Source organism: Rhea pennata, chromosome 1, assembly GCF_028389875.1.
Source record: "Rhea pennata isolate bPtePen1 chromosome 1, bPtePen1.pri, whole genome shotgun sequence".
In the NCBI taxonomy this organism is placed as follows: Eukaryota; Metazoa; Chordata; class Aves; order Rheiformes; family Rheidae; genus Rhea; species Rhea pennata.
Genome location: NC_084663.1, coordinates 126,614,418 through 126,622,300, shown reverse-complemented (window position 1 = coordinate 126,622,300; position 7,883 = coordinate 126,614,418).

Genomic DNA, 7,883 nt, shown 5'->3' with positions numbered 1-7,883 from the left:
TAATGACCTCTCCTCCCACTGATATTGTTACTGTGACCATCTACAGCACCTGCCCCCATAAGTCTCTAACATAGTCTGTCTCCTCACTACTCAATTTACTAGAGGATTCTTACAAATGAAAATTAACTATAAATGAGAGCCAATTACTAGTCTTATCACGCATGCGTAGAGAACACATTATCCAATCTGCTTGGGTCAATACAGATAATTATTAAGAATTATTTATAATGTATACATAATTATGTAAATTATAACAATCCCAAGATTATCTCCCCTGCAGTAGAGGTAATGGAAAGGATATATTGCTTTGAACATGACTTGCTAAAATCTTATGTACTGCACCTATTTATGATGCCTCGAAGTTACAGTTCACCTATGCCTTTGTTCACTCAGAGGACGTGGTTCTTTAGCTCTAATCGATGCTGATAATTGACACTGCTGTGTTTAGGAACTATGAATGGAAATTGTTCCTCCATTAATTTCTCTTCCTTCTTCTCTTCTTTGTACACATAGGTATTTTATTTACACTGTTCCCCAAATGATACTAGAAAAAAGCTGATGCACTCAGAAGAAAGGGTGTTTTTTATTACATAATTTTTTGAAAAAATGGCCTGGGTAGAATTCAGTCTGATCACTTCTCAATAGGTGCACCATAGCATAAAATCTACTCTTGTTAAGAAATCCTATATCTTCAGCTGGGCCCTGGGACCTTCTGGGGTTCTGATGACGCCTGAATGTGATTAACTAGTTTTAGTATTTATTTTTTCCTGCCTTATTACTTTTTCCTGTTCCCTTTGACTTATTTCATCTACCCAGAAAACCTTCAGAGACTTGCCTAATGCAAGTATAGTGGTCTCATTATTTAGCTTTAAGCTTGTCTGAGGTTTTGATGGTGCACTTTGAATCAGGAGAAGTAAGGTGGCAGTATAGTGAGGCCATGATCCTAGCCTACCGCTCCTTGGCAAGACTGTAAGATAAGTAAATAACAGTGGTGTGAGTCACAGGGGAAGAGATATCTTCTAATTGAAAAAAAAGAACAAACCTAAACAAAGTGAAAATGCACAGAGGGCTGCATTTGTTGCTGATGGTTCGAATGAGTTAGCAACTTTACCCTTACAACAGTAAATGGCATATCACAGATAAGCAGCTGTACAAAAATAACAACCTTCACTTTCTGTATGCACCACTGGAGCTTATTGCAGATGTGCATTTTTAGAAAATTATATCCTAAGCACTCCTAGTTTTGCTGGTATTTGTATAATGAGTATTGTGTTCTAATTTATTTTTAATGTGCAACTTACCCCTTACTGCCAGCAATTTCTTGAATGAAATGTTGTTTCTCTGTGAGTATTTCTGCATAAATATTTTATAACTGAACTAAATAAAAAGTAACCTTGTAACTACTTCAGGTTAAATTGCTAAAAAAGTGCAAGCAGTTTCATTTTGCTTTCACATTTATTTCTGGCATTTTACAAGGAAGTCTCTTTGAGGTAATCTCCTGATTTTACTCCAGTTCATATTAAATGGCAAAACAATAACACTTCATTTTCAACGTAAATAGGAATGAAACAAATGTGTTGCTGATATGGGGCACCTTTGCTATAATTGAAATTATAGAGTAATGACTGCAAACCTATTGGAACCTAGTATGAAAAATGCAGTCTTGCTATACCATACAAACTCTGTAGTTCCTCTGAGTCCCTTTTAAGTCAGAGTGTAATATGACAACAAATAAACATAGATTTTTTTTTTCAATGTGAGAGAAGTTAACAGTACATAAAATTAAAAAGAAACCATGCTAGCTAATTATCTTCCTCTGAAGGAAGGAAAATGACCTGAGTGAAATTACGTTTTCTTTTGTGATCAAACTGAATGCGGCTTCAACATGCTATGAAAAGAGGTAGTCACTTTGTGTCACTGATGTGTATCAGTAATTGGTTTAAAATAGATTTTTAAAATGTGGGTCACTTACCATCTGAGATCTTGTTATATCAGCATACAGAAAGAAAAAGAGAAAGTGATGAAGTGCAATGACAGAAACACAGGTGTTTAGGGGATATGCCTATGAAGACTGAATTCCTCGTTTATTTATTTTTATGTTTGAGAAAGTCCAAATAAAATGATTTCCATAAAATTAATAAGAGAATAGGGACTCATAAAAAAGTTTCATTACAAGAGGTAAACAGGCCCTGGAAGCACAAGCAGTCAAACTGTAATCAGTGTAAAAGCACAAAAGAAAAAAAAAGACAATTGCTTCAAATCACAATTAGTGCCAGTTGGGACAGTTTGTTGCCTCTGCTGGATGTGATCTTTTCTTTGGTTATCATCAAAATCAAAATCCCATGACTAATATGTTTAATCAGTTTTGCCACAATGAATAAATGCCTTGAGGTCTGTATAGTAGTCCCTTGGCTAGAAAAGATTTACAAAAAGTTTGATTAAATGGAACTAAATGATATTCGTTTTGCTGTAAACTGTATGGATAAGAGCACCGTTCTCCTCAGACACCAGGAGAGGAATTAAGTTGAGCCTTAAGCCACAGTAGGAAAGTTTAACTACATTTTGTGATAAAGAATTATAACCAACAGAAGGTATTCTGGCAAACTCTGGCAAAAGCAAAGATATGTTCAACATAAGAAATCCGCTTATGAAGTCAGTAAAGATCATTATGAGTTCACCACTTTGAAGAATCTTTGTATTTCTAATGGGAGCAGAAAGCCTAAGAGGCGTGTTCAAGACTTACTGTACAGTTTGGAGGGTTACTTAAGGTTATAAAGATGCATAAGTACTGGAATGAAACAGCTTTGCTTCACTGTCTGCCTTACTAATGAGCATGCAACTCCATCTTAAATTATTATTTAAGGCCTGCAACCCTGCCAGGCCTTGACTGAATTGGGTTCAGCTTCTATGCATCTTCCCTAAAATCTTAGACAAAACATCTCTCCAGGAAGATGGAAAATAGTATCCCATCTTCAGAATGCGCCCAGCCGTCCTGGCGGATGATGAGCTAAACTTCCCCCCTTCTGGCTAAGAGCAGACATTGGCTGAACCAAACAGAGCTTCCATGGAGGAACAGGAGGGATGAGAATGGAATTACATAGAAAAAAAACCCAGTAGGAAATCCAGTGTCTTCATCCTTTAAACTGCACAGATAAGAATTAATCTCTTCCTCTGCCACCATGCATTGGCCCAAACACATTTCATCCTCAGGCTGCTGTGCCTATCTGTCATTGCTAGCCCGGGCTCCTGGGCAAGGAGGCCTCTCTGGACTTGACCTGGACTTGTCTGTACTTAACCTGGAACTCTCCTCACTGCTTGATCTTTCTACTAGTTCTCCTCAACCCAACTACAGTCACAGCTAGTTCCTCTTACCTGGGCCTTTTCCACTAGCTATTTCTGCTAACTGCTTCTCTCCTCCGTCCAGTCCTGTTGGCCATCTGCTACTTATGGTACTATGTACTGATACGAACTTTTCCAGAGAAGTACATTAATATACAGATTCCTTTGCCATGTAAACTTTCCTTCTTTTTATTCTGCAAAAGAAGTTAATAAGCATTAGATTAGGTAACTGTTCAGTCCAAGTACTCCAATTTTTTTCCACAGCAAGAATACGTCACCAAAATATATGTCTATTTTTAAACAGAAATGCCCCAAGTGAAATGCAAGCACAACTTGCTTAGGTTAGCTCCTATGTTCATTCTCTTCAGTCTGCTTTACTCCCAGCCAGATGTCCCTCATCATTCAGTCTGCCTCTGCCTCCTTCTGGGACTTTTCTAGGGCTCTTTTAAATCCTGATTTAAAAACAAATGCATATAGTTTCAACAATTCAATTTAAAATGTAGCCTTACATATAGCAGTATTTGCACAGCAAAAGGGAGAGTAACCTGAGGCGCAGGAGTTGCATTGAGTGGCCAGTGGTGAAAAAGAATGTGACTCTCATAAAGCAGCTGTTCTAGGAAAAAAATTACTTGAAACTATACCCTTATTCCATATTCTGTATCTCCATGTTTCTGAAATATTCCTTGACTGGGGAGAGAATACTGTTTTAGAATATGATTCCGTAGTATCAGTGTCAGGTTGGGTATTTTCTGGTACCACACAGAGATTACAGCTTTTCTATTCATTAAAGCATAAAAGTAGTTTCTAAGCAAATTTCCAGTTGCATTTCAAACAGCTCAGAGCCTGCAGCCCTGGCCCAGCATCTTCAAATCCTGAACTCTAGTATGCTGTCACCACACTGCAGTTTCACTGCAGCAAGGTCCTTGGAGGCAGTAGCAGCAACTGGTCTTTGACTTGTGCCCTGGGTGTTCATGTACTCATACAGCTGTGTAGCGGCACTTTCATGGGGCAATGCTTAGACACCTTACTTTTTTTTTTTTTTTTTTTTTTTTTTTTTTTTTTAACGAACAGAACAAAAACTGTCAAAGAAGAAAGACTATATGAAAAGAGGAGCACTGAATCCATCTCCCGCCTTTCCACATGTACTTTGAAAGCACTGAATTGCCTCAGCATTTTGGGGAAGGTGTGTCCAACAGGTCCATGAAGGATCCCATGGACTTTGTGGACATCCAGAACCTTAGCATTCATTAGGTTACTTTCATAGGTAGCTGCAAAGAGCTCAGGGAGGAGCTCACTAAGAGGAGTACTACAGCCACAGCTGAAGATATCTAGGCTGAAAAATAGGTGGAAACCCCAGAACCCACTGAGCTATGAGCAGGATTCTCTGCATGTCAACAGATTTGGAAGATAAGGCTCATTTACTGCCCCTGCAGGCTCCCAAAGTTTCTCCTTGGTGAAGAGGAGATTGTGAAATGAAGCTTGCATTTGCATGGAAAATACATACATAGGCTTCTGCATAGAGGAAAGTAGAAATTAATTCAATACCTATAATATTATTTAGAACTGGACGTGCTGGAATAGCATATAAAGCTATTGGTACTTTAAATAACAGGAGATATTCACAATACATAGTTTCAAAGCACTTGCCCTGTTCTATGCATATCAGCTTTAGTTCTCAATTTCCTGCCAGAGACACAGATGTCCCTGTAGTCACTGTAGAGCTTTCTTTGGGTACTGGCGTAGCTGCACTGCTGCAGTGGGGAACTCTCAACTTTACATCAAGGTCGTCTCCCTAACCACCCACACCTTCTGTATATTGGTGTGTATGCTATGGTTCCAGTTCGGAACACTCCAGTTGGCCCCTAGACTGATGAAATCTGAATGCAAAGGAACAGGACATGGGTGCTTGAGCCCAGCTCCACCTGAAATTTGGATACATCTACATGATGCCAGTGTCCAGCTGGCTGGCTGTCCAGCAGTACCGGAGCACGTCTCAAAGCCATGCACAACCCTAAGCCCCAGTACTAAGGTGTTGAACTCTGTGCTATGCTTACCATCCCAAAACAACAAATCACACCTGACAGGCAGCAAAGCAGCCCTTTCATTTTGTGAATTACTCCTCTGTCACTATATCATATGTCTAGAGCAGAACTAATGGGATATGGGATAAATCTGAGTACTTGTAAATGTTTGCAAAGAACATGCCTGGATTCACTGTTTTGCCGATAACAAAAGTTCTTGACAACAGTATGAAACTATCATGACTGCATTCACAGGCACAGGAGGGCAATAAAAAATCAAGAAGTTGAAAGCAGTCAAGGCATGTGCTCAAGACCACAGGCAACACATTTTGACTGCATTAACTATAGGAATAAAACAAGATGTATGGCCCAAAAGTCACAACCAGTCACATCCAACAGTAGGCAGTCAGTTCAGGTGTGACATTAGAGGTACACTTGAAAACCCATAGCCTGGTTTTAGTGTCTGTAGGAAACTGAACCAGATTGCCCATGGACAATGCAACAATCCACACGTCAGCTACCACCTCTATCAAGACATCTGATGAAGCTACTGATTTAGATACGGGAGTTGCTTAAAAGCTGGGAAGAAATCAAGTTTTGAGACAGCTGGGAATCTGGACTAAAGCCCTATGAGTTTTGTTTAGGGGAAGTGTGCTGTCTGACACTACGCTCTAATAGGCAGAATATATGTTCAGGCAGATTTACTGCATCTATCTGGACAAAACCTCACTGGAATAGTCTTCCATCTTGACCGCCACTTTGCATGGGCTTTCTCAGAACAAGTCTGGAGCTGAACACATATGAGCATTGCATGTTGTTCAGGAAACAGCACTGATCAGGTAGAGCAGATTAAGTGCAACCTAGCACCAAAACAACTCACTGCATAGGATACTGCAGGCCACATCTAGCAAACCTCCAGAAAAACTGCAGTATACAGCCAGATTCTTTCCCAGCCCTATCAGCAACATGTTGCCTCTCATGTAGTAGAAAAGACCAGCTCTTCCTTGTTTTATCAAATTCACTAAAAATTTCCCCTCTCCTCTGTTAGTCTAATCTATAAGCTGATCACCTGGGGTACCTTTCACAGCAATGCCTTTTCTCTCAGATCCCTGAATAACCAGAAATAGCAGATGTGCCACCTGTTTCTGAACAATATTCCTGAAACTGATTCTGCAAAATATGGTTTACATTATTTTATTGTTTCAGTAGAGTGAAACCATGTTTCAAAACAAATCCAATACAGGAAAGAAGTCTGATAAATACTTTTTGTCAAGTAAGTTTGTGGGTTTTTTTTTTCTTCCTGTTTTTCTTAGGTTCTTAGGACTTCAGTTTCTCCTGGTCAGTTGTTGGGCCTAGTTATATTCCACTTCTGTAGCGGGAGGCCTTTTGTATTCAGATTTCACAAGAGAAAGGAGGAGTAGACAACATAAAGAGAATCCCTAGAAAGCAGGACGGAAGCTGTGGAGGAGATTAAGTAAGCAGACTCAGTTTTCCTCAAAGGGACACCTCACCTGCAGGATCAGTAGAAGTCTCTTACTAAGGCCTTCTGCTCCCAAGATCTATGAGGTCATCTCCCTGACTTGCAATTAACTCACATTTTTGTGAATGAAAATTGCAAGAGGAAAGAGGAAGGGAATGAAGTGGGGCACTGTAGGTAGTTCCCATCTTCCTCCTGATATTTTACAAGCATGGCTGGTCATCCTAGATGTGATCTGCCCAGCGACTGCCCGTAAGCCTTGTCAAAAACCTCCACACACCTCAAGGTGAGCCATGTTTATGAGTTTATTCCCCTGGAACTACTGCCTACGAGCTCCCAGTTTATCTACTCCCTTCCATTTGCCAAGCGTGATGAGGCGCTTTGTTAGACGTCCCTGCTGCAGCAGATGGCACTGAATCCATGAAGATATTTGTGGAAGCTGGAGCTGTGACTGGTGTAAACCCTTACAAGAGGCCACGAAACACACTGGCACATATGATGAGGATAAATCAGATGACTCAGAAAAGTCAGGCTCTAGTGGGGTGACTTGTAGTAGAGGAAAATGAAGGTCTACAGAATTGCTACTGTACCTAGACCTGTCCCTTTTGAACCATGCACCACTTGCCTTATAAACTTCAGTTCATCACATTCAGCTTGTTATCAAGAATGTTCAGATAGATTGACAGCATTAAAGGGCATTTGAATACTGAATATTTAATCGTTAAATGAAAGTCATTTGGATAATACAGTTTTAAAAAGTTTTGCGTGAATCTTAAAATCTTATTTTCTATGTTTTTTTATTCTTCAAAATTTCATCAAACCAATAATTACCTCAAAGAGCATGCAGAAATGCCACAGAAAATTGGTAAAGGTAGTTTTACTGTTAGGACAGGTACAAATGAATTATAATGCAGTTTATTTAAAGAAAAAAACAATGTGAGAGCCTCACTAGAGACATGCTTTTTTATCCTTCCTGGCTACCCCTTCTCTTCTGTTTTGCCATGTTATGGGGCAGAGCAAGAAGAATAAAAGCCATTCCACCACTA